Consider the following 13,643-nt stretch of genomic DNA (forward strand, 5'->3'; position numbering starts at 1 on the left):
GCGCGGAAGGGCGGCGAGGCACCCCGCAGGAGAGGACGGCCTACCACCCGCCTCTCGCGAGGCCCGGAGGCCGGGGACCAGGGAGGTTGGACGCACAGGCGAGGGACGCGGCCACGCGCCCCTCGACGACGAGACGGATTGTACAGAGGGGAGGGGGAGTGGGGAGAGACGTCTTAAACGCAAGGATGCTTTCCAGTTTCGTTCAGTTTTTTCTAACACAATATTTTGGTTTGTTTCGAGAAGATGTCTCCTCTATCAAGTTCCACGCGCTACGAAGAAACCGGGCCCAGGTCTCCCTTGCACGAGAGGCGTCAGGACTCTTTGAGGTGTCACCCTGGGTTCAAAAACAAATTAATGAACAAAGCTCCGTGATTTTTCGTCGAAACAAAAATTCACGTGGTGATCATCTCATATTTACAACTCGGAGGTGGTGGAAATTCCATGTTCCCATGACGAGGCGGGGAAGAGCGGGTGTGGGAGATGCTAGTATATCCAAAGAACAACCACAAAGTGGTATATATTTTATATACCCGGAAGGGATGATAGGCTGAGTCAATCCCACTCCCTACCGCCTCCCAATCAGGGTTGAACTCGTAATATTTTAGTCGCAAGCAGCTCGCTGTTCAGATGAGCCACCTGGCCAGTTAAAATAACGGAAATCTACCTGTGTCCATCAAAGGCTAATTGCCCGAAACGTTAGGCGTGGCGGGTCTGAGTACGTTTATGTTCTGAAGCAGCGGCTAGGTTGCGCTGTGCCGTCTCCCGGGTCTGTGCGCCGGGCTCTGTGCGGGGCTGCAGATGAGATGCGAGGATGCGTTCCGCGAAACGCGGAGGGGCGCCACGGTGGCTGGGAGATAAAACCCACCTCGCCTGGTATACAGCAGGTCGTGGGTTCGATCCCGACCCTCACGTTTGGATATTTTGAGTTTGCATATTATCCCAAGTGGTCCCGTAGATTTTTCTCGGGGTCCTCCGGTTTTTCCCTCTACGTTTAGAGAGATGCGTTTGGAGTATTTGGCTACTATAAATGTCCACGTGATAAGCCACTTCGTTGACCTATCATGTGTGGCCATGTCGCTTCTAAAAAGAAAGAGCTACATAGCTCAGTGGGCTTTACCTGGTTAAAAAATATGGTTCCGTATCTTTTTTAAGTCGGAGGAGACGAGGCGGAGAGGGCGGCATTTACGCGGAGGAGTGATGATGATTATGATTAGAGTCGACATCTGTAGCTGGGTAAAAAAAAAGTATCACATTCCATATTCCTGCTTTCTTATCTGCTCTCAACAAGACGCCATTATGGCCCGAAACGTCCACGTTTGTATGGTGTATGTATGCTGAACTTCTTTCGCACCATACGAAGACAACCGTGCTAATCGGCGGTGCTGGGCAAGGACAATAGAGCTGAAGAGCAAGACGCAGTTCCTAACAAGCGAGTGTCTAAAGTCGGTGGTAGGCGGGCGTGAGTGCCGCGTGGCTGTGACGGTGACTTGAAGGGAAGGGTTAGTGGACCACCCGAAGCAAACACTCTAATTAATTTAAAAGCAATTGGGCAAACATCCCAATGTAGCGGCAGGACCCTCCTGAACAAGAGTATTGAGACTCCGTGAGGGCAATCCAAGGGTCACCGGCACTATCAGCATAGGGCGATTGCAGTAAAATATATGACCAGCGTGGTGAAGTATGGTCATGTAACTTCTGCAACCCGCAACGGATGCGGGGAGGTATTCGTCCACTCTTGGATTGACACACACAGCTGTATGTCTCCACGTGTGTGTTTTTCAATGTTTCAATTCAGAAGCGGATAAGCCAATGCCTCATGATGATGATGACGACGATGATGGAGGTTGCCTCCCTTCATCCGGCAGTGGGTAGACCATGGTGCGCAACCACGATGCTTTCATCCAGCAGTGGACAACCCGCGTGCCCTGTGTTGGAGCAGCGCGCACGGCACCTCGCACACATTCTACAGAGCGCCGCTTCCGAGACGCAGCGAGCAGGCAGCCCCGTGGGCCACTGAACGCACGCAGTGTCCGATTGAGAGCTCGTTCCGTCACCCCCCCCTCTCCCCTCCCCACCAGCTCCCCCACATTCCCCCCCCCACTCCTCCTCCCCCCGGCCGCACAAAGAGCGCTTTAATTGCTTCGCTCGAAAAAAACGCAGCGACGCTAAAAGCTCCGGCGCACTCGCGGTTCCATCGCGCCCGCGTTACTCCTGGCGATCTTCCCCCCCCCCACGGCTACCCCCCCCCTTCTACCCCACCACCACCCCCACCCCATCCACCTTCCCCTCTCTCCCATACTCGCCTGCACTCGCGACGTGGATCTGTCTGCTCGTGCGTGTGTGTCTGTGTGTGTCTGTGCGTGTGTCTGTGCGTGTGTCTGTGTGTGTCGTGTGTGTCTGTGCGTGTGTCTGTGTGTGTCGTGTCGGTGCGTGTGCGGCTTTGTTGTTTGTGGCGTACCGATGTGTCTTTGTGCGTCGATGTGTGTCGGTGTTTGTCTTTGTACGTCTGTGTCTTTGTGCTTCTGTTTGCGTGGCGTGTCGGAGTGTGTATCGGTCTGTCTTTCGATGCGTCCGTCAATGTGTTTGTGCGCGTGATAACGTCTGTTTGTCTTTGTGTGTGTTAATCTAAGTGGGGGTACATTTGTGCGTCTATGCGTGTCTGCATGTGTCTCTCTTCCTCCTTGTGTCTATGATTTTGTGTCTATTTGTGTCGAAGTATGTGTTAGTCTATGAACATGTGTACGTACTCGAGGAATCTTTATTGTGTGTGTCTACGTGTGTGTTAGGTCATGTGCGTGTGTCTACGTGCGTGTATCTACGTGCGTGTGTCTATGTGCGTGTGTCTACGTGCGTGTGTCTATGTGCGTGTGTCTACGTGCGTGAGTCTACGTGTGTGTTAGGTCATGTGCGTGTGTCTACGTGCGTGTGTCTATGTGCGTGTGTCTATGTGCGTGTGTCTATGTGCGTGTGTCTACGTGTGTTTTAGGTCATGTGCGTGTGTCTACGTGCGTGTGTCTACGTGCGTGTGTCTACGTGTGTGTTAGGTCATGTGCGTGTGTCTACGTGCGTGTGTCTATGTGCGTGTGTCTATGTGCGTGTGTCTATGTGCGTGTGTCTACGTGTGTGTTAGGTCATGTGCGTGTGTCTACGTGCGTGTGTCTACGTGCGTGTGTCCACGTGTGGATCGGTGGCGCAGCGGTTGCCGCACAGCACTACGAACCTGGCCACCCGAGTTCAATTCCCAACATCGTGACAATTATCTGAACTAGTCCTGGGCCTCCCCTAGGTCGACTCAGCTTCAATTGAGTACGTAGTGTATTAACATGGCCACTGGGGAGACAAAGGCGGTCGGGCGTGATACTGGCCACCCACCCCCTCGTGTAGCGTTCCGGCCTTCATAGGTGCTCGCTAACAGAACTTGCCCCTACAGTCTGTTAAGGCTATACGAGAGATCTTAGTATCGTGTCTAAATGTGGACAGGTCTTTCCGTGTGTGTTGTTTATGGGCGGTGCCGATGTGTGTGTGGTCAGGTCTATGTGTCTGTCAGCCTACATGTGAGTGGGTCCGTGTGTCTGTGTGATTATCTTTGTGTAGGTCCACGTGTGCCAGTCGATATGTATACCAGTGCCTATGCGTATGTATATCTCTGTGCTGACCCGTGTGTGTGTGGATCTCGATGTGTTGGGGAGCTCGATTCTCGCTCACGGCCAACACCAGTGATGATGATCTGAACTGGTCCTGGGCCTCCCCGAGGTCCACTCAAATGAGTACCTGGTGCGGTGATAAAAAGATCGCCACTAGGGAGACAAAGGCGGTCGAGCGTGATGCTGGCCATCCACCCCTTCGTACGCCGTGCCGGTCTTCGTAGGTGCTCCCTAACAACACTTACCCCTAACAGTCTGGTAACGCTATACGGGGAATCTTTATCCTTGGATCTATGTGTGCCAGCCTCTGTGCGTTAATCCATGTGTATGTCAGCCCCTTTATGTGTGTGCGCGTGTGTGTCAGCCCGTGTGTGTGTGTGCGCGCGCGCGCGTGAGTGTGTGTCAGTCCGCGTGTGTTTGTGTCAGCCCGCGTGTGTTTGTGTCAGCCCGCGTGTCCGTGTGTGTGTGTCAGCCCGCGTGTGTGTGTGTGTGTCAGCCCGTGTGTGTGTGTCAGCCCGCGTGTGCGTGTGTGTGTGTCAGCCCGCGTGTGTGTATGTCAGCCCGTGTGTGTGTGTGTCAGCCCGCGTGTGTGTGTGTCAGCCCGCGTGTGTGTGTGTGTCAGCACGTGCGTGTGTGTGTGTCAGCACGCGCGTGTGTGTGTGTGTGTGTCAGCCCGTGTGTGTGTGTGTCAGCCCGTGTGTGTGTGTGTCAGCCCGTGTGTGTGTGTGTCTCCGCGCCTATCCGGGTTTCGCTTTCCTCTGGACTTGGCGCTCCGCCAGGCAGCCTCGTCTCCCGCGCCGCGCGGCTGTCTCCCCCCCACCGACTCCCCCCCCCACCGACTCCCTCCCTCCCTCCCCCGCCGCGTGCTCGCGCAACGGCTCCCACCTCGCCTGACGCGCGCACACACAAAGACAAAGGTCCCCCGTGTAGCCTTGAGGGACCGTTGGGGCAAGTGCTATTAGCGAGTGACACATATGAAGGATCACACTCTTTCTCTCACGCACAGTGCATGCGCATACAGGCACGCACAATCTCAGATTCGTACACACACGAGTATACGCTTACGCACATACACGCACAAAGAAAAATGCACCGTATAACCTTACCAGGCTTAACAGTGTTAGCGAGCACCTATGAAGGCCGGCACGGTACACGAGGGGGTGGGTGACCAACACCACGCCCGACCTCCTTTGTCTCCCCAGTGGCGATGTTTTTACACACCGCACCAGGTATTCATTTTCATGCACACATTCACATGCGTTTGTAAACGCGTGTCCACATATTCACGTTTACAAAGTACACACATTCATACATACACACAAATACATACACGGACACATTCTCATGCTCAGACATCCACGCGCACGCTGAGATTCACACGCACGCAGAGATTCGCACACACGCAGAGATTCGCACACGCACACACACATTCACACACACACAGACATTCACACACACGCACATACCCCCCCCCATCCTTCTAAGCCGCCGCTCTGCTCCGCTCCCTCCATCCCTCCCTCTTCATCCCTATCCCCCGCCCCCCCCAGCCCCACCGCCCGCCCGCCCGCCCGGGCCGCACGCCAATCAATACGTAAAGCCGCGGCATTCATCAATACAGAACGCAGGCGCACGCAATCGCGCGACGCTCCCTCGGGGGGTGGAGAGGGAGGGGGTGGAGAGCGAAGGGGGGGGCTGCAATCTCCTGTCCCCTCCTTCCCCCGCGACCCCTCCCCCGTTTCCCCCTCCACACACCCCCCACCGCGTTCTCTCAGGGTTGCGTGAGCCTCGCTCTCTCTCTACCGTTTTCCCTTCATCTCTCCTCTCGCCTCCCATCTCTCCTCTCGCCTCCCATCTCTCCTCTCGTCTCCCCCAATCACTCGTCCCTCTCGCGTCCCATCACTCTCCGTGTCTGTCCATCTCTCACCTATCTCCAATCTCTCCAACGTACGTGTGTGTGTACGTGTACGCGTGTGTGTGTGTGCGTCTCTCTCACTCCCTCTCGCCTCGTGTCGCTCTCGTTTTCCCATCCATACCTCTCCCCCCCCTCTCTCTCCAATCTCTCTCTCTACACCGTGCGCGCGCGTGGGTTTCTCGCTCGTTACACACGCACACGCGCACAAAGACAAAGGTCCCCTGTATAGCCTTAACAGACTGTTGGGGAAAGTGCTGTTAGCGAGCATCTATGAAGGCCAACACTGCATACGATGCTGTGGGTGGCCACCACCACGCCCGGCTGCCTTTGTCTCCGCAGTGGTGATGTTGACGCACAGCGCCAGGTGCTCATTTGAGGCTGAGTCGACTTAGGGGAGGCCCGAAACCGATTGTTGGCGGTGAGAGAGAATTTAACTCAGGTCGCCGGGTTTGTAGCGCGGCGCGCTTGATCACTGCGCCACTGCTCCCCACACACACATGCACGCACACACGTACACACACGCGTACACACGCATGTACACACACGTGTACACACACACACGTGTACACACGCAGCTCATGCATCCACCGCGTTCTTGGCCTCTTATCGCGAGCATCGCGCGCGCGCGCGGCCAGGGTGTTTATGAGCGCGCGTGTGCGTGCGCGTTCATACAAAACTGCCAGAAAAATCCCTCTCCTCCCCATCCCCCGACACACAGAACACACGAAGGCAAATACAAAGACCCCCCGCCCCTCCCCTCCACGACGATCTCACCACAACGGCCACCTTGTGCGCCTCGCTCACACGACTTGCCCCAACACAGACAAAGATGCCCCGGCTAGCCTTCTACAGACGGTTGGCGCAATGGGCTGTTTTTTTATCTTTGGCGCGATGTGGCCGTAATCACTCCGGACCACCTTTGTCTCCCCACCGCTTATGCTTTGCACAATGAACCACTTCGTGCTTTGCTGACCTAGGCGAGGCCCAGAAACGGGTAACATGTATTGCATGGTCGCCGAATCCGTAGCGCAGCGCGCCAACCACCACACGACTGCCGCCCCACGTACAAAGAAAGTGACGCGATCGCGTGGCGTTCAGCAGGCTGATGGGGCAGACGGTGTTAGCGAGCACCTCTTCAGAGCTGGTGTGGCGTGCACCACGCCCGGCCCGCTTTGTCTCTCCATGGGCGACGTTTCGCTACTTCAGGCGTTCTTGAGCTGAGCGGACTGAGTCTCAGAACCGGCTTCCATATTTGATCGCCGCCAGGTTCGTAACGCAGGGGAGCGCTATCCACTCCGCTACCGCTCCCCGCACCTACACATTACACACTTACAAACAGCGAACACAAAAAAACGTGTAGCCTTAACAGACTTGTTTGGAGCAAGTGCTGTTAGCGAGCACCTATGAAGGCCGCCAGGGCACACGAGGGGTGTGGGTGGCCAACACCACGTCCGGCCGCCTTTGTCTCCCTAGTGGCGATGTTTACTACACCGCACCAGGTACTCGTTCGAGGCTGAGTTGACCTAGGCGGAGGCGCAAGAGCAATTTTGATAATCGTCACCGATGATGGCTGTTAGCGGAAATCGAACTCGGGTCGCCGTGTTCGTTGCGCAGTGCGCTAACCACGGCATCGAGGCTTATATCAAATTATTGCCTCCCTGGACGTTACCGCTTATCGATGGTAAATATTGATTCATTACTGATTAGTGGTGTCATTGTTTTTCTTTAATCAATGTTCACGCAATGAGGCGGCGTGAATGGTTGAGGGCTCGTCGGGATGACGCAGCCTGCCTCTGCTTTCGCGTGGACAGGAATTGAGAGGGCAGCTCTTAGAGCCATGTCAAGTTTCGCAAGTTGATTTTGTTTAACCAGGCGGCGAGAACTCGACAGGCCCAAGGGACGAATCTCCTTCGCAAGAGCGACCTGGGTCACCAAATTGACGAAAGGAAAACGAAGCGAGCCAAAGTAAAGCGTTGAAGTAAAGAGCAATCGGCACAAAAGCAAAAGTAAATAACACCATCAAGTGTCGAACCCACTCGCTCCTTCAGAGAATGGTTAGTAGTGAACGTGCACTCACATAGACACCCACACAGAGACTCATAGACTAGCACAGAGACCTATAAACTCACACAGAGACCCATAGACTCACACAGAGACCTAGTGACTCACACAGAGACCCATAGACTCACACAGAGACCCATAGACTCATACAGAGACCCATAGACTCACACAGAGACCCATAGACTCACACAGAGACCCATAGACTCATACAGAGACCCATAAACTCACACAGAGACCCATAGACTCACACAGAGACCCATAGACTCACACAGAGACCCATAGACTCACACAGAGACCCATAGACTGTGTCCAAAGTGACGCATAGACTCACACAGAGACCCATAGTCTAACACAGAGACCCATAGACTAACACAGAGACCCATAGACTAACACAGAGACTCATAGACTGACACAGAGACCCATAGACTGTCCAAAGTGACCCATAGACTCACACAGAGACTCAATAACTCACACAGAGACCCATAGACTCACACAGAGACCCATAGACTCACACAGAGACCCATAGACTCACACAGAGACCCATAGACTCATACAGAGACCCATAGACTCACACAGAGACCCATAGACTCACACAGAGACCCATAGACTCACACAGAGACCCATAGACTCACACAGAGACCCATAGACTGTGTCCAAAGTGACGCATAGACTCACACAGAGACCCATTGTCTAACACAGAGACCCATAGACTAACACAGAGACCCATAGACTAACACAGAGACTCATAGACTGACACAGAGACCCATAGACTGTCCAATGTGACCCATAGACTCACACAGAGACTCAATAACTCACACAGAGACCCATAGACTCACACAGAGACCCATAGACTCACACAGAGACCCATAGACTCACACAGAGATCCATAGACTCACACAGAGACCCAGTGACTCACACAGAGACCCAGTGACTTGCGACGTCAATGGGTCTCTGTGGGATGTGTGAGTGTTGGACGTGGGTTGCCGTGACCAGTCCGGTGGCTGGGGTGGTTGTGGGATCTGACGTGAGAGGCTTATTCGGGATTCCACACGCTCTGAATTCACACACTCTGAAACAAAATAATAATAATAACGATCATAAAAAGGAGATTTCTACTTTTTGAGTTTGAAAATGCAACACCTTGGTCAAGTAGCCAATCGATTAAAATCGATTATGTACAGTGTCAGCTAATTATTTGCAAATAACATGCAAACGGGTTGCGACTGACATGCAAATGTTGTGATCAGTCAACTGTGGCGAATAAAACAGTGCTGCAATACAGAACAAACGAGAAACTATTGAAACGAGACAATAAGGGAATCACGAATCTAATCTCGGTTCAAGACAAACATCGATTCATCGAATCTAGATCCGAGACAAGTCCTCGCCATGCGAATGTCTTCCCTTGACAATCACCCCAAGCAGCACCTCCTCTCCTGTCAGTCACGGAATAACTCCTTGTCACGCTACAAGTTGTCCAATCAACAAACAGCGGCCTCCTGCATCTCCTCCGCCCCGTCCATAGAAATGTGGAATTTCCACCTTTGACGCAGAGCCACACGAAGGAAGCTTCGCGCTTGCTCCGCGCGTCGTCTGAGCCAGGATGCACTTTGTCATTTCAGAGTTCAGTCAACAAGAGGAGGAAGGGGTGAGGAAAAGGAGGAGGAAGGGGAGGAGGAAGAGGAGCTGGGGAGGAGGAGGTGTGTGGGGGCGGGGGAGGGGGGGGCTAGTGGGGGACTAACACGCCGGACCCCCCGCGGGCATCCATCTCCTCGCTCACCGCCTGCTAATGACGACGACTGTCGCGTCTGTAAATTGGTAAACAGGGAAGCGGTGGAGGGGGGCATGGGGGTGAGGGTGCCGGGGTTTGGGAACTGGTGACGGGCCGCAGTGGGGGGTTGGGATAGAAAGGGGGTGGGGAGAGGGGGTTGAGGGGGTGAGGAGGGGTGAGAGACGCCCCAGTGAGTGTCTGTGGGTGAATGGCGATGAGATCGCGCGCGTCCGAGGCGAGGGGCGTTTGAACCCAGGCGCAACAACAACGGCAGAGGCGGCTCTGCGGGAAGGGGGAGTGCGGTGAGGGTTGGTGGAGGGCGACTTCAGTGGTGAAGGGTGAGGAGGCGTGAGATGTGCAAGTGAGTGAGTGCGTGCTCAGCAGGTTTGGGGTCGTGTGGTGCGGTATGTGTGGTGAGTGAGAGGGTGGACAAGAGTTTGGGGTCGTGTCGTGTGTGATATGTGAGTGGTGAGCGTGCCCCTTGTTAGACATCCTCAATCGCCGAGACTCCGTCTCCCCGTTCGCGCTGCGTCTAATCCCAGACGAGCATCGCGGTGCCCACGAGTGTCAACTCCGTCGAGTCACCGCCGACGCCGAGGTTCGCCAATGCGGCCGGAGTCGCTCCGATCTGAATTTGAGCACCGCCCGTGGCGCCACCCGCGTGCACCACTCGGCTGCCCGCGCGCGCGCGCACAGAATCTCCCGTAATTTAAGATGCGCGCTCCTAAAAAAGGCTGAACACTATATTTGGCAAATGTTCCTCTTCTCTTATACCAGAGGGCAGCCCCGTGGCTTCGCGTGGGTATTTAAATTCATATCTCAGCCGACGTCCTCATGCACACACCCCTCTCCCCGCGATAAAACCCACACAGCCCCACCACCTCGGCACCATGTATCTCCGCCTTTTGCGATGGAACAGACACCAACATTCAAGCGTTTTTTTAGTGGACTCATAACTGCTGCTGCTGCTGGTGACGATCCTTACTGCAACGTATAAGATTACATTCATGATGCATCTATCATGCCTTCTAGCTCCTTCAGAAATTCCCAGTTAGGCTCGTTATATGGACATTATGAATGCGAATGTTTTCATCAATAGATATGTATGGAATGTACGCATCACGCTGAGGATTTTAATTTGGTACAGTTTGTTATTGGCATCATTGGCGTTGTGGGGGAAAAAACTTGGCAAATGTGGATGGGTGTTGCGACGTTTTTAATTATACCGGTCTTTTGAATTTGTTTGTTCGCTCCCTCCTGGTGTAAGCCCAACACAATATCTAGACTCCTGGTGTCAGCGAGCACAGCTACAGCAAACAGATAACTATGATAATAGTATTGTTGTTGTTGTTGTTATTAATGTCAATTGGAACACTGCGCCACGGGAGCACACCTCCAATGAGCCCCCGCACCTCCGATGAGCACGGTTTGCTACATACGGTGCGAAAGAAGTTCAAAATACATACAACATACATACAACATACATACAGTGTCCCCTCTCCGTCTCTCGTGGAGAGAGAGAGAGAGGGGACCACTCAGAGTCGCGAGGGGGAGGAGACACAGACAAGGAGCGGGAGGGGCGGCAGCAGCCCCCCTCCCACCCACCCCCCAAAGCTCTGCGGTCCTTTATATATACAATTATCATCAGCCAATCAGTGCGTGTTTACATATTGGGGACAATCTTAATTTTAGAACGTTCGTGACTGCAGGAATTATTATTTGGTTCTTTCGGTTAAGTCACGTCTAAAAATCTAACCAGAAAACTGGTGAGATTTTATGTCGCTATTTCATTGTACCTGATGATGATTGCTTGTGTTGCAATCGAAACGTCGTATTCTATTATTTAATTTAATTTATTATTTTATCTTTAGACGTGACTTAACCGAAAGAACCAAATAATATTGGGGACAACCAGACCACCCAGCAAAAAAAATCCACGCATGCGAGGGGGAAACACTGTATCCCATAGCGATAGAACAGGAGGAATCCACATTCGCTGTGCTGCCTTCTCCTGGCGAGCTAGAACCAGAAGTTCATTTCCCGGGTAATGCTCATTGAGCTGAGAAGATATTTTTCAAGGGCGACTAGGCCAGGGTATGGCACCACCACCAGGACGCCGACGGCAAAGGAGTTTTATAACATCTGTGTGTGATCCACCGACCCTCGCCGCTGCCTCCACGGGGCTGGGTTACAGACAGATCACGTGCAGCAGCGAAGCCACCACCGCCACCGACACCGCTAAATTATTTGGTGATGCCGTTTCTGCTGCGTTGACAGTGGTGCACAAATAACAACAACAACAATCACAACTCAACAGCTTTATAAACAACATTTCCACAAAAGGAAAAATAACACAGCAGGCCACGTTTCAGGCAATGGCCCTGCAGAGCATGCGTGCGTTGAGTTTGTCGGTGATTGCTAAAAGTCTCACTGTACACACGTGTGTTTGTATGCGGCTATATTTTGGAGGCTCTTATCTTCTAAATATTTATATAGCTGATCATGGTGTGTATAGACACACTGATGAACCCCTGGACATACTGATGATCCCCCGGAGACACTGCAGATTTGACATACAAACCATTCTCTGGACACACTGAAGACCCCCTGGACACACTGAAAATCCGCTGCATAGTCCACCAGACAAATAAATTGATCCTTGCGAAACGGTCAACCAAAAGGGCGGTCTCATCATGAGTCGATGAAGAAGAGACAGAGAGAGGTGGATCGTTTCTGGTACGCATCTTGTAGAAGCCCAGAAACAGCCTGGGGAGGAAGGTGGCTCGGTCACAGGGAATCGTGGACCAGGCCGACTCCAGAAGGACGTTAATTGACGACGCCGTCACTGATGCTGCTGCTGCTGGTGTTGCTGCTGCTGCTGATGCTGCTGCTGCTTGGGACAGGGTGCGGGGTTTGGGCCACCTCCTCGCGAGAACTGCCGAAGCAGGAGAGCTCCATCTCGCGGTCCAGCCCTCGGCGGGTCGCGGAAGACTTGGGAGACGAATGGGGACAAAATGTTGCGAGATGTAAGCGCGCATTTAGTTATTTAGTTACAAAAAAAATACGTGTGAATCGAGAGCGTGCGAGGTTGCCACTGGGCATCGTGGCTGTAGAAAGAGACTCCGACTCGCTCTCTATCGCAAGGGCTGCAACTGCTACGCATATAACCTCATCGCCACTGTGCCCCCCACCCTCTGCCCACATCCCCCGTTCTCACCCGCCCCCATGAAGCAACGTTTCTCAAGATGTGGACACGACCCCCAGGGGATGCCTTTGTCATTAAGGGGGTGTGGGTGGTGCCGGGGGGGGGGGCGCAGTGAGGAGAGGGGGGGATTGGAGCCGCGACTCCTCTGCCCATTAATAAATAAATAAGTACATCAGCTGAGAAGGCGTCCGTTGAATCGCTGATATGAAACAAAATTTACGATCATCGATTGTCAGAGTCACTCGCGATTGGATCTCTTAAGCCTCAAGGCTCCGACATCTGTAGTGCGAGCCGCCTCCCCGCCACCCCCTCGCCCTCTCCCTCCTTAAACTAGCCTTTCCCAGCGCGGTACAACAATACTCTCTGTATTTATAAAGCTTCTAAATGCGACCCACATTCTCAGACGGGTACGGCGGATTCTAGAAAGAGAACGCTTATCTACGTGCCCTTATTTCAGGAGAGACAAGAGAAACAACAAAACACAGTGACTCACAGGCAGAAAAAAATGTTAAATCTCGAGCCGGGAATTCAACACGGGCATGGAGCCAACAGCACGGATGGCAGGGGGTGGATTTTTAGACGTGAGGACAGCAAAGGAGAGAGAGAGAGAGCGACCTGCCAATGAGTGACCGTTCGATGGAGGCTTCGCCAGAAGCAGAGAGTGCGTGGAGGGGAGTAGAGTGAGATGAGAGGGGAGAGGCAGGAAAGTGCGTGGAGTGGAGTAGAGTGAGATGAGAGGGGAGAGGTAGGAGAGTGCGTGGAGCGGAGTAGAGTGAGATGAGAGGGGAGAGGCAGGAGAGTGCGTGGAGGGGAGTGGAGTGAGATGAGAGGGAGGAGAGTGCGTGGAGCGGAGTAGAGTGAGATGAGAGGGGAGAGGCAGGAGAGTGCGTGGAGGGGAGTAGAGTGAGATGAGAGGGGAGAGGTAGGAGAGTGCGTGGAGGGGAGTAGAGTGAGATGAGAGGGGAGAGGTAGGAGAGTGTGTGGAGGGGAGTGGAGTGAGATGAGAGGGGAGAGGTAGGAGAGTGCGTGGAGGGGAGTAAAGTGAGATGA

This window comes from Lampetra fluviatilis, chromosome 9 (genome assembly GCF_964198595.1).
Source record: "Lampetra fluviatilis chromosome 9, kcLamFluv1.1, whole genome shotgun sequence".
Taxonomy (NCBI): Eukaryota; Metazoa; Chordata; class Hyperoartia; order Petromyzontiformes; family Petromyzontidae; genus Lampetra; species Lampetra fluviatilis.